Raw genomic sequence first — 17,872 nt, 5'->3', positions numbered from 1 at the left:
TTTCCTAGTCTGATCAGATACCCTGTGGCTACGCAGACAGTTCTTTTATTTTTTTTCAATTTATTTATTTAACTTCCCAATCACTGTCTCTCTCTTGTACTACTCACACAGGGTCCCTCTCCCCAACGCTCCTCCTTCTCCCCTGAAAGAGTAGGGTCCCCTGAGTAACTAAGGGTAGGGTTCCTGCTGAATTAAGTCTTTGCAGGGTTAGGCACATCTTCTCCTACTGAGGCCAAACAAGGCAGCCCAAGGACTGAGCTTTGCTGCATCTCTTGCTATTCATTTTTCAAGATACTGGCTAGTGGTCTTGACTGTTAATATTCAAAAGGACAGAAACACTGCAGGTCTGATATCTACACATTGTTCATTATTTATAGCCAATCTGAGATGATCATGTCACATGTCAATTCAGGGACAGTTCCTCAGCTAAAAGCAGTGTGGGCTAGAGGAATGTTATCCATAATAAGTTTGCAAAATATTTAGCTGGTGCGAGGAATCTATAAACTACTTTTAATTATTATATAAGGAGTGGAAAAGAACATGAAAAATAAGAAATAACTGCACTAGGTAGACACCTGTAACTTCAGTAGTGGGGTTCAAAGGACAAGGTCACTGCATGTTTAAGGCTACTCAGGGATATATAGTGAGTATGAGGTTAGTCAAGGCGAGGTCAGTCAAGGTGAGATCCTAACTCATAAAAAGTAACAAGCAAACAAATTAACAGGTAAATAATAGAAACCTTTCAGCACTTCCTCAAAGACAGGTAGTAAAAATCACAAATAATTGAAATAAGAAACATATAAACAATTTTGGGATGCGAAGAGCCTGGTTTGGATAGTATTGCCCTTAATGTATATTCTAGACTCTCAGGACTCTTACAAAAGTCTTGGATATAAAGAGATTATTTGGGACTGCATCATATTTGATGTACCAATAAGCACTTGGAAACATGCTGTGAGACATCTCACTTCAGAGCCACTCTAAACACTTAGGTCATGACTTTTCTCATTTGCAAGTCAACAAGCAAGAGTCAGCAGTGAGAAAGGGAAGTTGGTTATTCCTTGGATGGAAACATGGCTAAAGAAGTGACAATCTGAAGAAGACGTGAGTGAATGAATGAACACAGTGTCCCTAATTTAACTCGAAACCTCAAGCAAGTTTGGAGCTGGTCACTTTATTGACTGAGCCATCTTCCCAGTTCTAAAGATTCTTTTAATAACCTGATTAGTAAAAAGTGTTTTCTTTAACCTGTCTTGTGACTACATCATTTGAGAAATAGAACAGAAGGGAGAAAGAATATTAGAAATCAGATCCCATATCAGTAGTCTACCATCAGCACTCCTGGGGGCTCATTAGAAATCTGATCCAAGGATGACTTCCAGAGTTAGCAGTGATTTCCATCCATGTTTAATCAAAACCTCATGCCATTCTGATACCCACTTATGAATAGGCTACACATGCTTAGAAGATGGTAGCTATTCGGCCATCTCATTTTAGTTTCCTGATCCATCCCCTTGGCCTCATACCTGTGACGTAGTGAGGAGACTACAAACAGAAGAAATCTTTATTTCAATATTTCTCAACTACCTTTTCGTCTATTGGAAACTTTTAAAAACATTAAACAACAAAGATGTTCATTAAACTGTCTGGAGATCAAGGTCTGATCACTGATTCTGCTTTGGATTCCCCCTGTTAATGCTAACCTGAAAATTCTTATATGCTCCAACCTTGGATATCTAAACTTTCTTTTCACCTTAACGCCAGAACCATGTGTTCTATGCACTCTGCCCCATTTCCACATATTCCTTCTCACTCTGTTCCCACTGATACCTCTCATGGTGGCAGAATCTTCTCATCCATTCCATCCCCAAGGCCTGAAAGGACTTTTTAGTGGGCATTTCTGTGTTCTTCAGAAACATGCAGTCCCAGCCTGTGGCCAATGCCGGATAGGTTTCACTTGCATGGGTGGCTTGGGGATGACTATATGTTTCCTAAGGATATGTAAGACCCATGTATAAAGATAACTTCCACTGAATATTGGTCCACATTGTTCATGCAGTTTAATTATCATGAACTATGGCAAACTGAACAAGGCTATTGCTTTCTTATAATGGATCATTTATGGCAGGTGTGGTTTAATTAGATGCAGTATGTTGTGTGTGTGTGTGTGTGTGTGTGTGTGTGTGTGTGTGTGTGTGTGCATGTGTGTGTGAATGTGTGTGTTTTACAGGTGGATTTGAAGATCAAAAGTGAATTTGCGTTGTGGATTTTAAAAAGAGGTTATTTCATTCATTTTTCCGTTGAACTGTTGATTTTGGCAGGCTAACTGTCCAATAACCCTTTAGGATGTTCCTGAATCTGTCTCTTCAGTTCTGGGATTACACGTGTTTAGCACCAAGCCCAGAAGCATTCTTTTATTTTTAAACACATGTTCTTGAGATTAGACTCTCTCTCTCTCTCCTTCTCTCTCACTCTCCCACCCCCTTTCCCTTTCTCCCATACTCTTCTTGACAAAAGTTGCTGGTGAGCACAAAAGGCAAAAGTACTAACTTGATACTTCTATAACCAAACAGGAAGCAATTCTTTGTCTACAAAGCCTGGGAATTATACCAATGCCTAAGAACTGATGCTGGGTTTGGCCTTTCAGAAAGAAAATGTGTGAAAATAAAGAACGCTGAGATTTTTAAATGACCAATTTACACTACTCACTGTTTCTGAACTTAGCCAGTCAAGTCACAATATTATTTCCAAATAGTATCTCACCACTGAGATGCATAGCATCAAGTGGAGACAATTTTGGCCACATAAGTGTCCATGTCCAATTTGCTCATTGCAAGCAATGCTAGCAGTGGTGGGCATCAGTCCATTCACACTCAGTCAAGACAGTGAGGTTGATGCAGTGATAACCACCTGGCTTTACACAAGAAGATGACAGGACAAAAAATTGTCTCATAACCCCACGAAAATCAATAAGCAGAGAATGTTAATAGCACTCGCCATTCATTGCAAATTGGATTCAAAATGAGCTTTCTCTCTTGTGATAGACTTAGAAGTCTGAGATGAGTTTAGTGAACCTGTCTCTTAAGTATTCTCCAAGTTCCAACTGTGCTGTTCATTGCACATGAAGACGATTTCCCTTGGTTATCCTCCACTTGTTCAAGTCCTGCACCTACAACCAGCTTCCTAAATTTAACTTTATCCTACTTCATAGAGACCCACATTTCCCAAATGTCCCCTGCAAATTACAAGTGGCACAGCAGTACAGCAAGAGTTGTCACTTAGCACAGTGCCTTCAATCTGTTTCACAACCTGGACCAAACATAAGCCTATAAGTACCTCAGGGTTCAGGCTGACTTCCTCTAGATAGAAATCATCTAGATAGAAATCTGTACCAGAGCAGTCACCTCCTCCTCACCCTAGGCAGCACCTAACAGGCTTCCCTCTGAGGCCCTTCTCAGTTAAGATTCAGGTCGAGTCAAACAACACATCCGAATAGTGTCATTGCCCAAAGAAAGAAGCTGTTTTCTTCTTTCACTGTATTCTTTCTTTTTTGAAAATATAAGAATACAATGCAATCTAAAACTGTCGTAGTGATTTAAAAAGATAATCTCATTAAAGTTCCTTTTAACAAAAGGTACATGAATAAACTAAAAGGAAGAAAAGTTACCAAAAGTCATCACTTGCAATAGTACCCTTACCTTTCAATGAAAGAAAATACCAAGATTTAGACTGTCTTCTCAGTCCTCCATAGAAACAGCATCTGCCAAGAAAATGATTAATGGCTGTTACTTATTTGTCTCTAAAGACAGAGTTCCACAGCTTTCAGAAGTCACTTATTCCCTGGTACTTCGAGTTAAGATCTGAATCCAGTGCTTAAGGAAATGCTGGGCAGAATGGCACAGGGAATATCTTGGCTATGAAGAGAACTGAGTCTTTGTTCTTGCTCTGTCTCAGATATAGGTGAACACAGGCATAAACAGGGCAACACTGAGTAACACACAAGACTGAATGCTAAGTATTTGTGTAAGGAAAAGAGGGAGTAAGAGGAAGAGTAGGAATAACAGGAAAGGAGAATGAAAGTAAAGGTTAGAGAATAGGAACAATAGAGTAATTGAAATGCTTGCGCTCTTCAGGTAATAAAACAGCACAGGCTACATAGAATTAGTACTGAGCACATTTCCAATGTCAATCAACTAAGCCACATATTAGAATCACTTGAATAACTGAAGAATAATACCGATGATATGTCTATGCCCATCCAATTATATCAGAACCTCTGGGGTGAATGCCAAGCCTCAGTGTTTCTTATAACCTCCCCACAGGTTCAACTGTATAGGCAGGTCTAAGAGTCAGTGTTCTGTACATGGTGCCTATGCATTAATCTCTACCTGATTATCAGTTGCCATGGCAATGTATCCACCAGCTGGGTGAGGGTTGTCCTACCTCCAGGTTACTTTCAGAACTAAAAATAACTGATACTTTTCAATCACTTGGTGCATCTTTGTATGCTCTGCAGAAAAGTTAAAAAAGAAAACTTGAATATGACCCACTCTTCTCTATATATCCCTCCAGGTCTGGCCAGTGCGCTCCAGCTGGGATCTGCTTCTAGCTGCAAACCAAACCATTGCAAAAAAAAAAAAAGTCACATGGGTTACTAGATTCTCATGTGTTTGGTAGGCTCCTCTTTAATAGTTGGATCCCATTACTGTTATACAGCTAGCCAGACATTAGATAGCTTGGGGTTTTTTAGGGCTAGATCATTTCCACCTAATCAGTATATGACCAATAACTGGTATAGAGATTCTTAGAAGGGGGAGCAAAATACTCACAGGAGGACATATGGAGAAAAAGGATGGAGCAGAGACTGAAGGAAAGGCAATCCAGAGACTACCCAACATGGGGACACCAAACCCAGACACTATTGAAGATGCCAAAAAGTACATGCTGACAGGAGCCTGATATAGCTGTCTCCCGAGAGGCTCTGCCAGAGTCTGACAAATACAAAGGTTAATGCTTGTGGCCAACCATTACACTGAGCACTGGGACCCCAGTGGAGGAGTTAGAGAAAGGACTGAAGGAGCTGAAGGGGTTTGCAACCCCATAGGAAGAACAACAATATCAACCGACCAGATACCCCAGAGCTCCCAGGGACTAAACCACCAATCAAAGAATACACATGGAGGGAACCATGGCTCCAGCCACATATGTAGCAGAGGATGGCCTTGTTGGGCATCAATGGGAGGAAAGGCCCTTGGTCTTGTGAAGGCTTGATACCCTAGTATAGGTGAAAGCCAGGGCGGGGAGGTGGGAGGGAGTGGGTGAGTGGGTGGGGGCACCCAAGTAGAAGCAGAAGGAGGAGGATGATATAGGGGAGATGGAGGTGAAACCAGGAAAGGGGATAACATTTAAAATGTAAATAAAGAAAATATCCAACAAAAGAAAAGAAAAAAGTTAAATAAAAAAGAGCTGAAGACCTCAAAAAAGGGGGTAGTGGTGGTCATTGCTGGTCAAAGGAATAGAATCCAAGCCATTGCTCTGTGCTTGAGAGGAGACATGACATCCCAAACTCCCCAGAATGTCATCAATAGATACCTATCCAAACCTAACTCTGGGAACCGTTCTAAGATTACTATCTAGTCTGAGACTTCCAGGGATTGAATAAAGACACACTATTTGCCCAGCAAGATTGGAGCTTATAAATCACTTGGGCAGGAAACAACTTCAGGTATCTGCATGTGCTTTAGAGACTTGAGAAACAGAAAGGTTAGTTAAAATGGTAGACCAAGGTATTGGTCCATTTGGCCATTGTGTCCTCCCATACCAGAGAGTGGGCTTCATAGTACTCTGCAACACTCTCTGTCACTTCTGAGTTCTTTCTTCTGAGATAAGGATGAGGATTGGGGGCGTTTAGGGTCAGATCGTGGCTCTTGCTGCTCATGGCTCAGCATGACTGACTCTGAGGATGTAGACAATAGGCCTTTCCCAGTTAAATCTTTGCATCATCTGTGTCATTTTCTGACTGTGTAATCGTCATTAAACCTGGAATCAAGTCAGTCCTTTTTTCTGTGTAATGAAGATAATAACACCTCAGAAATATACATATTTGAAGATAAAAAAATCTGCTTGTAACTTTCAACCATCTTATACAATAGGTTCCTATGATATCTAACGTAGGATTCCTTTTTAATTTAATTTAATTTAATTTAATTTGTATGCCTTCTTTAACAATTTGTATTCGCAAATGTATAAAGACCACATTCATCTTGAGCTTGAATGCAGTTGTCAGGCTGGTTGGTTAGGACCCAGTTAGGAAGTTTGTGTCTTAGTCAATAATCCATGCAGTCTGTCCACTGAGTTTTGGCAAGTGACATGGCCAGAACACAGGGTTCTTATGGGGATTAGAGCCATGTGATTAGAATCCTATCAGCCATGAAATGCCCCTCATAGTTGAAGCTGAAGCTGAGATATACACTTCAAATGCTGCTACCTTTGAAAGGGAAAGGAAAATTGTTGTTCTTCCTATGAAGTTGCTCCTTCAGTCCTTTCTCTAATTCCTCGATTGGGGACCCTGCGCTCAGTCCTGTGGTTGACTGTGAGCATCCACTTCTGTACTTGTTAAGCTCTGGCAGAGCCTCTCAGGAGACAGCTATGTCAGGCTCCTTTCAGCATATGCTTCTTGGCATCCACAATAATGTCTGGGTTTGGTGACTGTATATGGGATGGATCTATGGTCTCTGGATAGCCTTTTCTTCAGTTTCTGCTCCATACTTTTTTCCATATTTCCTCCTCTGAGTATTTTGTTTGACCTCTTAAGAAGGGCTGAAGCGTCCACACTTCGGTCTTTTTTCTTCTTGAACAACAGTACCAACCAACACGACAGACCAGAACTCCCAGGGACTAAACCACCAACTAAAGAGCACACATGGATGGAGCCATGGCTCCAGCTGTATGGCTTTCTTTGGCGTCTATGGGAGGAGAAGCCCTTGGCCCTCTGAAGGCTCAATGCTCCAGTGTAGGGGAATGCCAGGACAGAGAGGAGGCACCCATGGGTGGCTGGGTGAGGGTGATGGGATAGGGAGTTTCCTGAGGGGAAACTGGAAAAGGTATAACATTTCAAATGTAAATAAAAAATCAAATAAAAGAAAACAACAACAACAAAAAGGAAGAAAAGGAGTTTGTGAGTCTCAGAAACCTCCCGATACAATATCAGTAACAATTGCTGGAGAATAGACTTTGACTGCCCCAACTGCCTGAAAATCATGGCGGGAGCTTCAATGATGCTGCTTAGTGATTTATCATTAATGCCAGGAAGGCTTTTCAGTGACATAGCTGCTTTGGAGTCCTCAATGGTCCTAGGAAACATCCCTCATCTGTATTTCTGCATGTAACCTCAAATAAACTCACTGATTCACAAAAAAAGCAAAGGAAAATAGTTTTTTTTTAACAAAAAGAGCAAAACAATTCATTTTCCATCTAATTAAAGTCATTATAAAGAGCCTCCTAGTGCTTAACCTTTTCCCCTCCAAAATCCCAGTGTTTCAGCTATATGTTCAGATGTGGAGCTTCATTGAGGTTTTTCTTAATTGCCTTTCCATCACTAATGGAATTCACTTCATTATTACCTCTGCCAAAAGCTGCCTCCCACTCTAAGGCCCCATGCTGGGCCATTTACATGCAATTTAAAATGCACAACTTGCTCAGTGCTGAAGTCATGCCATCTTCAAAGTTTAGCAAGCTAAATTGAAAAGTGGCCCCTCTAATTAGTAAACACAAATCTAAGTGATATTTTTCTTATATATCTATAAATTCTGTACTTGAATCCCTCCCTTTGCTCACTTGTACCAAACTTGATTATTTGCTTGCTTGCTTGCCTTCTTTCTTCCTTCCTTCCTTTCTTCCTTCCTTCCTTCCTTCCTTCCTTTCTTTCTTTCTTTCTTTCTTTCTTTCTTTCTTTCTTCCTTCCTTCCTTCCTTCCTTCCTTCCTTTCTTTCTTTCTTTCTTCCTTCCTTCCTTCCTTCCTTCCTTCCTTTCTTTCTTTCTTCCTTCCTTCCTTCCTTTCTTTCTTTCTTTCTTTCTTTCTTTCTTTCTTTCTTTCTTTCTTTTCCTTCCTTCCTTCCTTCCTTCATTCCTTTCTGTCTTTCTGTCTTTCTGTCTGTTTGTCTGTCAGTATGTCTTTCCTTCTTTCTCCTAACCTCTTCCCTTTCTTCTTCCTCTGGTTCATTTCTCCTGCATTCCTATTCCATACCCATTGCTTCCTATGTCTGTCCTCACAGCCTCAGAGAACAGCTTAAGCTGTTGCCATGTATCTACAGCCACCACAGCTTCATATTAAGCACAATTTTTATCATGTTTATTTTATCCAATACCAATCAAGATGTGTGATATAGGTTTAATGGATTTCAATTGAAGGGTGAACATAGCAAAAGCTAGCAGAGAAAACATGATGATGAAGAGTACTTTATTTATGCACAATGTCATTATAGCAGGGGATCAGCCCATAACCTTTAGCTAGAAATGAAGACACCCACAGAGCTCTTTTGTCATGTGCCACAAGTGGACTGCACCATCAAATGTAGGAATTGGTCAGGTGAAGCAGGTTCAAAAACCCAAGGAAATCTTATAATTGAGAAAGGCGGGCATGGGAACCAGCTCCCAGCCAGGCTCTACCTCTCCTGGAACAGGTAACCATGACACCCCAGGAGAGGACCATGAGAATCATGTGATTATGTGGCATAAAAACCTGGAGGTCTCCATGCTAATGAGTTATCTACATAGGCCCCAAATATTCAGCCAGAGAGCTTCTCTTCTGGGCATCTCTTCTGCAAAGGGCATTTAATCCCTGGATCACTCTCAGTAACAACACATATTTCTTTTCATCCTGCCATAAAATAAAGCAGTTTGGATAGGAAAGGACGGCCTCCTTCATCAAGGGGGTTTAGGCTTCCTTGTAAAGAGCTGTGCCTCAATCTCCCGGAGAAGGCCTCTTTTTTGGGCCCCCACTTACTTAGAACCAACAGTCCAGGGTTCAGCAATCCCCTCCCTCCCTGTGCATAGGGGAAACTTGGACTTGTGGACCACCATTTGCAACTCCTCCCAGTCCCCTTTAGTGTCTGGGTACATAGGAAATTTAGAGCTATAACATCCATTCCAGATTTCGCTGTTTCTCATTTGGGGAAACATGGGCTAGGACATCTATCTCGGGCTGCATTCTGACTTCTCTGAGTGGCATGCTGGTGGCACAACAAGATCCCAGCAGTGAGGCAGACACACAGCCCAACACTATCAGATGAAGACATATCCCAGAGAAGAGCCTTTCCTGCAATGGTGGGGTGTCCCTCGCTGAAGCAGTGGAGCATGATAAACAGATCCAGACCTGCACCCACCTAATGCTTTATTCTTCCTTTTATTAAAACAAAACTTTAAGCGTTGGAGTCCAATCCAAGAGAATGAGATAGTAAGGACTGGGTAAAAGGACCAGACAGAATCTTAGCAGCTCCATTAGAGTATAGCCAGGACTCTCTATAATTAGTAGTTTATAGGTTATAAGGCTCAGTCACTTGTTGTCCAGTGAATTTTATTTTCTGTGAGAAGTAAAATGGAATCCTGTGTGAACAGAACGGTGGTGTAGTAAGAACATTGTTGAGAACATAAAGAACTATGGGTAGATCTATACATATCCCAACAATTCAGGTGATTACTGAACCTTTCTCTACTGAAGTGCACAACTGATTATAAGCTTTAATCTGAAACAGGAACATGAAGACGAGCTGTTGACCCAGCCGCTGCGTATATGTAGCAGGTGTACAGCTTGGTTTTCATGTGGGTCCCCTAACGACTGGAGCAGGGCTTACCCTGCTTCTGCTGCCTGCGTGCAGATCCTGTTTCCTTAATTGGGCTGCTTTGTCTGGGCTTAGCAGCAGAGGTGGTGCCTAGTCCTGCAGTGACTTGAAGTGTCAGGGTGGATTGGTACCCAGGAAGGAATTCCCCCTTCTCCTCTGAGAAGGGGAAGAGTATGGATAATGGACTTTCTGAGGGAGGGACTGGGAGGAGTGGGAGCTGCCATTGGAATGTAAAGTGAATAAATAAATAAATGAATAAATAAAGTTGAAGGGACATAATAGCCCCACACCCTCACATCTTTTAACAAATAACAAAACATCTGAAACTTCGATGATAAATCAGAGCAATCTTGCTCTTTTTCCTGATTAATTATTTGACCTTTGATCCCTCCTACCAAACAGATGGTACCTGAGGAATAAAGTTAAATGCATCCTGGCCTTCTGGATCATAAATTTGTATCTTGGACAATGAAAAGAGATGACAAGAAGTAAGAGAAATGGTAAAGAGATGGAGCATCTTTTCTTTGTCCTTTTCTGCTGTGATATTATCTTACTGTCACTTGCGACTATAGTCATGACAAGTGCTACCTTCTCTGAAGTTCTAGGTTCTGGTTCATGTCTTGCTTTAGAATTCTGGATCTGGTAAGGACTGGAAGCAGTGAGAATGTCCTGGCTGGAAGCAGCTGATTAAGCATTTTTTCTTATTATCCTTCTCTTGTCTTCTCAAACCTACACATTCCTCTGTAAGAGGTTCAACCTCTGAACAGTTGGGGTTGGACTCTTCTTCCTCTGGTTAACATGTACTAGATTGATACATGAATTAAATGAAGTGATAGGGGAAGATTGAACTTTATGGTCACCAGTGCTTATCTGTATACAGATGGTGGAGCTTGTGAAACTTGGCAGAAAAAGGACAGATGAATAGGGAAGTCAGAATATGAGAAATGTGAATGCTATCTTAGGGAGTTTCCATGCAACCATGAAGAAAAGTGATTGCAATATATTAAGTAAATGATAGGAAGGGATTTTAAAGAATGTACATTGTATTATGCCATATCTATGGAAAAGAATGTGATTAAGAGCACTCAAATGATAACTGTGGCTCTTTCAGGTTTGCAATACTGATATTTTTGTTCTTCCCTACTTGGCAAACAGCTTGAAATGGATAATGTGGTGTGAGGATGTAAGATGTATCCTTAAAGCAGATGTGTACCAACTACTTTCTCATATGAAATAAACACATTTGGGAATTCTGAATAGAATTCATTGCTCTAATTAGCGTACATCCTTTCTCAAGGCAACTATACTTCTATGCCAAAGGGCAACCAAAAATCTCAAAGCTCCCTAAGGACTGTGGCAAGGGAAGACATACATTGCAGGAACAGTGTGAGACTTTGCTACAGAACCACTATGCTGGGAAAACAATAGTTACCTTTTATTTGGAGAACAAAATGAAGAAAACTATTTCCCCAACAATTTCATAGCAAAAATGTATTAGGGACTAGAGTACCTCTTGAAAAGCTGTCTCTGTTTATAGAAGCATTTCCTGGGTAGGTTATGAACAGAGGTAACAGCCATTAATATGTATATAGTGCAGCTCTGTTCAGGAAGTTCAATTCAAGCAGTAAATACCACACTCATTCATACCATACGGTCCAGGAAGATGTGGATCCATCTGAAGGACATTGCCTATTACTAGCTAGGCACAAAAATTGGTAATATTAATGTCCTTACTCGTAAGGAGTTTCTTATGTAAATGCTTAGCATTATTTCTTCCATTAAAAAATCATAATTTTCTTTTTGTGCAGAAAAACAAAACCCTAAAAGCTAAGTCACTGAAGAGTGTACTCAGCTCAACTTGCTTGCTTTGTGTCTTGAATTTCTTATTAACTTTGACAATGTGTCTTACAACCCTTGACCTCTAAGTCTTAAGTGACTGTAGTATTCCAAAAGAGTGCCAAGGTCTTCACATCAGACATTTTTAAATCCTCACAAGCCTACGAGGTGGAAAATGGCATTATTCTCTATTTTCCTCCAAGGAAAATTGATTTTTAGTAAAAACAGAATGTTTGGCGAGGCTGACATGGTTATCAGTGGCTGTGCACAGGTGCCACAGTTCTTAGTTCAATAATCATGCCTTAAACACATTTAGCTACTGACCATAGTGTGTTAGGGGTCACAGAACACAACAGAGACCATACTTTTAAAGGTTCTCATTATTTTCTATTTTTAAAAGTTATTATTTAATTAAGCTTTCATGGAGTTGCCCATAGAGATGGAGTTTATGCTGATTTAAGGTTTTAATGATTGTAACTGTTATTGTGAGTTAAATCTCATTGGGATCTTACAAAGAGTTCAGTCTCTATGATTCTAGGTAATATGAATCTCCCTGTTCATAAACAATGAACCCAGCTAGGTTTCTCTCAGAATCATTCTTTCCTATCCTTAACTTTGGGCATCACTTTTAAATTTGTGTTTAAACTTCCACAATGCCTTTGTATGGGTCTGATGACAGTGGCAGTGTGTCCCATGAGTAAGGGTTAAAATACAAATCAAGCTAATTAGGAAGCATATAGAAAAAAATTCAGCAGGAGAGGGAATCTTCTAACCTTAGCAAAAGAGAGTTACTGCTCTAGAGAAAATCCAGAGAGACCAGATCGTGGAAGGGTGATCAAAGGATTGGTGTCCATATACTAGAACCTCAGAGTCTAGCTGCATATGATTTGGTGGTTTGCATTTATGCCAGAGTAGAGAAGGTGTAATATTTGATGACAAGGGTGGTGTTTTGGATCTAGTACTTACACCTGACTTTGTATTGATTCTCCTGTCTCTCAGGCCATATCTAGGTAGAGGACAGAAGGAATCTGTAATAGACAATAAGTGACCGGTAGGCAAGGCAATGCATATTAATGAGGGTCGTGAGGGTTGTTCATCAATAGCATCCCTGTGATGATCGCACATTGCATGAAGACATTTTTATATACGTGTTTATGGAAGCTCATCATTTCCAAGAAGTATCATGATACAGCCAGGCTCTGAGTCGGGCTACTATTAGTTTGCAGTTGTGCCTCTAAATGTGTGACCCTAGACCCCAGTCGTCTTTATTTTATCATCTGCAAAATATTTAAAAAACTAAATCTACCTATATACACAAATTTAATTTGTAGGTTGAGACCACACGTGTGCATAAACACCTATGTGTACAACTTGTAACTTCCTCTTTAGTCAGACCATTTTATCTAGTAAATCCATACTCATGTCTTATGTAATAAAAAAAATGAATTCCCAGAGAAGAAAAATGGGTTTTCCAAAGTCCACTGTGTTTTGTAACAGCAGAGAACCCACTGATCTTGGAAAGAGACAAACTAGAATACCAACTTTACTGTTTCCGATGACATTGAGTGTGTTGCATGCATTCTCTAAACTTCAGTTTCCCTGTGGTAATTAGGAAAGTGTTTACACTCCTCTTACTAGATCACTGTAGTTACTGCCCTGAAGTTGAATTAGAAATACCCAACCAGGAGAGTCATACTAGACTCTTGCTGATATCCGATCTTCTGGAAGGCTGTGTTCTCAGTGTGAAAGGCGATAACCAGAGAGTACACAGGTCTCAGTCTTGATGGGGAATGCATTGAGCCTTGAGCCACAGGCATCCAGGCCACTTGGATTCTTGCTCTGGATTATACTTCCATGACGTTCTTTTCCTCTCCCATCAAACTCAAAGATGCCTCTGGCTGATAGTGCCCTCTCAAGACTAGTTGATGGAAACCTTATTGCAAGAGCAGCAAAGGTACCCCAATAATATTTTAGACAATGTGACATCTACTCAAATTTCAGATTGGAAAGATATTCATCTTAGAAATGATAAAATGGGTTAAGCCTATTCTCATAAGATTAGTTCAAAGAATAATTATTACCAAGACACATTACATGTAGCCAAGTTATTGATATATGATGTGTATGTATATGTCTCTCTGTGTATATGTATATATATATATATATATGTGTGTGTGTGTGTGTGTGTGTGTGTGTGTGTGTATACATAGATATGTGTGTGTTGTGCATATATACATGTCTATGCCTCTTCTGTATGACAAGAACCACTTAAGAACATTGTCTTTGGGTCTGTATCTGTACACAGAGCTAAGGCTGTCCCAGAGCCCTTCAGATCCAAAATCTGTCCAGCGAGACCTCATCTCCAAGGAGAGCTAGCACTCCTAAGGCCACAGGTGTTATCCTACCTCTTCACTAACTGTCCAAAGAGGGACCCTCCAGGAGCACATAGGGAACAGGAACCATGGAGCGGCCTGGGACATGACCCTTCCGGTCTCCATCTGTGCCCAGAGTTAAGGCTGTCCCACAGACCTCCAGTCCTAAAGCCTGCCTGGTGAGACCTGGTCTCCCAGGAGTGCTGCCACTCCTAAGATAACAGGCTCACAAGCCCACAGGAGGAACAAACCCCAGTAAGAGACAGCAAGACCAACTAACCTTAGAGATAACCAGATGGCAAGAGGCAAGCATAATAACCTAAGCAACAGAAATTAAGTCTACTTGGCTTCATCAAAGTCAAGTTCTCCCACCACAGAAAGTACTGGATATTGCAATACACTGGAAAAGCAAGATTTGGATATAAAATCACATTTCATGATGATGTTAGAGGACTTTAATAAGGACATAAATAACTCCCTTAAAAAAATACAGGAGAACAGGTAAAGAATTAGAGGCCTTTAAAGAGAAATCATAAAATTCCCTTGAATAGTTGCAGGAAAACATAACTAAACAGGTGAAGAAATTGAACAAAACCATCCAGGATCTTAAAATGGAAATATAAATAATAAGTAAATCACAAAGAGAGACAACCATGGACATAGAAAACCTAGGAAAAAGATTAGGAGACATAGATGCAAGCATTACCAGCAGAATACAAGAGATTGAAGAGAGAATCTCAGGAGCAGAAGATACCATAGAAAACATTTATACAACAGTCAAAGAAAATACAAAAAAACAAATCAAAGAGCACATCAAAATGATTATTCAACAAGCCTTTCATCCAGGGATGCAGGGATGATTCAATACACAGAAATCCATCAACATAATCCTCTATATAAACAAACTCAAAGAAACAAAACCATGTGACCATCTCATTAGATGCTGAGAAAGCATTTGACATGATTCAACACTTCTTCATGATTAAAGACTTGAAAAGATTAGGAATTCAAGGCCTATACCTAAATATAGTAAAAACAGTATACAGCAAACCTGTAGCCAACATCAAACTAAATGGAGAGAAACTTGAAGCAATCCCACTAAAATCAGGGACTAGACAAGGCTGCCCACTCTAACCCTACCTTTTCAGTACAGAGCTCGAAGTCCTAGCCAGAGCAATCAGACAACAAAAGGAAGTCAAAGGGATACAAATTGGAAAGGAAGAAGTTAAAATATCACTATTTGCAGATGATAAGATAGTATACTTAAGTGACCCCAAAAGTTCCACCAGAGAACCACTACAGCCGATAAACAACTTTAGCAAATTGGCTGAGTATAAAATTAACTCAAACAAATTGGTAGCCTTCCTCTACTCAAAGGTTAAACAGGCTGAGAAAGAAATTAGGGAAATGACACTCTTCACAGTAGTCACAACTAATACAAAATACTTTGCTATGACTCTAACCAAGCAAGTGAAAAACCTGTATGAAAAGAACTTCAAGTCTCTGAAGAAAGAAATCAAAGAAGATCACAGAAAATGAAAAGATCTCCAATGCTCATGGATTGGCAGGATTAATATAGTAAAAATAGCCATCTTGTTGAAGGCAATCTACAGATTCAGTCCAATCCTCATCCAAATTGCCACTAAATTCTACATAGAGTTAGAAAGAGCAATTTGCAAATTCATTTGGAATAACAAATAACTCAGGATATTAAAAATATTCTCAATAATAAATGAACTTCTGGGGGAAATCATCATCTCTGACCTCAAGCGTTATTACAGATCAATTGTGATCTGAACATGAAGAATCAACAAATGGGACCTCGTGAAACTGCAAAACTTCTGTAAGGCAAAAGACACTGTCAATAGGACAAAATTGCAACCAAGAGACTCAGAAAAGATCTTTACTAATCCTACATTGGTAAAATGTAGAAAGAGGCCTAATATATTATATATATACAAAGAAGTCAAGAAGTTAGGCCCCAGAGAAAGGAATGAAGGAGCTGAAGGGGTTTGCCACCCCATAGGAAGAAAAACTAACCAGACCCTCCAGAGTTCCTGGTGAGTAAACCAGCCATGAAAGAGTTCACATGGAGGGACCCATGACTCCAGCAGCATATGTAGCAGAGGATGGCATTGTCTGGCCAGGAGGAGAAAGAAGCCCTTGGTCCTGTTAATATGCATATCTCTAGTGTAGGGGAATGCCAGGGCGTTGAGGTGGGAGTGGGTGGGTGGAGTGGGAGCATCTCCGTAGATGCTCTACTATCAAAAGTAAGAAGGGGGATGGGAGGATGGGGAAAGGGAATAACATTTGAAATGTAAATACATAAAACATTCAATGAAAAACATTGTACCTGTGGAACAAATTTTGTTGTAATCATTGCATCAGAGTGCTGTTTATGTCCTATGTAGTTAAAAATACTTAGAAAAGCCTTTTCCAGGCATTCTCAATTGCAGCTGAAATATTCATTAGTGTTTTAATATCCATTATCTCTTTTTTATTTCTGAAAGTGAGAAAAATTGAAATTTTGCCCATTTTTCCTTGTTATCAGCTGCAACATCTGTTTTTATCAATGCTTATCATGTGAAAAGTTCACCATCTCCTTATCATTGAAATAATATTTTTTCACATTCAACATTCTCCTAGTCTGAAATTTATTCCTGGACAAAGAAAGTACCGGAATGCCCAAACAAACCATTTTCCCATCCATGCCTAGATTTTAGTAATGAAGATGATAATCAGCTTACACCTTTTTATTTTCATGCGGATTAATGAGGGATTGATTCATTAAAGAGCACAAAGGGGACATTTCTCCTTTTCTTACCTATAACCAGTTAGAAAAGTACAAAAGCGTGATCGAAGGGGAGAGCAGATGCTGGTGAATGGAGAGGAATCAGCTACTGTGCTTAAAATGGCAACATCTGCCCCTTGCACACCTTTGCTTGCACTCGATGCTATCTCTTTTCAATTCCTCAGCACAGGGAGGATGCCGAGGCTAAGACTTGCTTGTGAAAGCTAGGGGCTCATTTCAATGTTACAGCTAAGTATGTCACGAAATATGGGAGAGATCTCCAGAAAGCAAGGCCCCTTGACAGGGAAGATGCTACTTTAAATAACTGTTATGAAATGAAATCATCTACTTGTGTCAGTGACAATTTATTGAACACAATCCATATATTGGGCTAGGTGTAAATGAGCGAGAGAGAATGCCTGTACTTTTTTGGGGGGGATTTCTTTTCTCGCAGACAACCGAAGCAATGCTCAAAAGAGATGCAGACCAAATTTTCTTATTCAAATTAACGTTTCCCTCAATCTCTTTTCTCTTTTTTCTTCATCTGTTATGTAAATATGTGAAGGCATATGAGGTATAAGGCATTGGAAGATAGCTTTTATCTAGAGCACACACAAGTACACTCACATATGCACACATACACACATATACACACTCACATACTTACACTCACAAGCATAACACAGACATTCACACACACGAACACTCAGACACTCACACATACACACTCACACATACACACATTCACACACACACATTCTCACACACACACTCATTCTCTCTTACATACAGACTCCTGCACCCTTAGCAGAATCTGTCGTAAAGTCTTCCTCATAGTACGTCCTAAACAAATCTCTGTCAACAATATTGTTAGCAGGAGTGACGTAGCGCTTAGATGTTTATACCAGGGTGTTACATGTTAAACATCATTTGAAAGACATGCTAATTGGTTATTAATTATCTATCTTAAGATAATAACACTGATTTCAGCATTTTGGTTTAAGAAAATGTCAAGTGATTCATTAGTGAATAAT

The 17,872-nt window shown here is 40.0% G+C and overlaps 1 protein-coding gene across 4 annotated transcripts in view; it reads right to left on the bottom strand.

Moving 5' to 3' along the window:
• The window catches only part of Tenm4 (teneurin transmembrane protein 4), a 2,974,939-nt gene that overhangs the window by 1,577,333 nt on the left and 1,379,734 nt on the right, over positions 1–17,872 (bottom strand). For all 4 annotated transcript variants that reach the window (XM_039113155.2, XM_039113170.2, XM_063262756.1 and 1 more), the window contains exon 5: positions 3,699–3,760. The gene's annotated coding sequence lies outside the window, so the exon portion shown is untranslated. The remainder of the gene's footprint in view (positions 1–3,698; positions 3,761–17,872) is intronic.

The sequence above is a fragment of the Rattus norvegicus genome, chromosome 1 (genome assembly GCF_036323735.1).
Source record: "Rattus norvegicus strain BN/NHsdMcwi chromosome 1, GRCr8, whole genome shotgun sequence".
Taxonomy (NCBI): Eukaryota; Metazoa; Chordata; class Mammalia; order Rodentia; family Muridae; genus Rattus; species Rattus norvegicus.
This window is presented reverse-complemented; position numbering and strand designations above follow the sequence as displayed.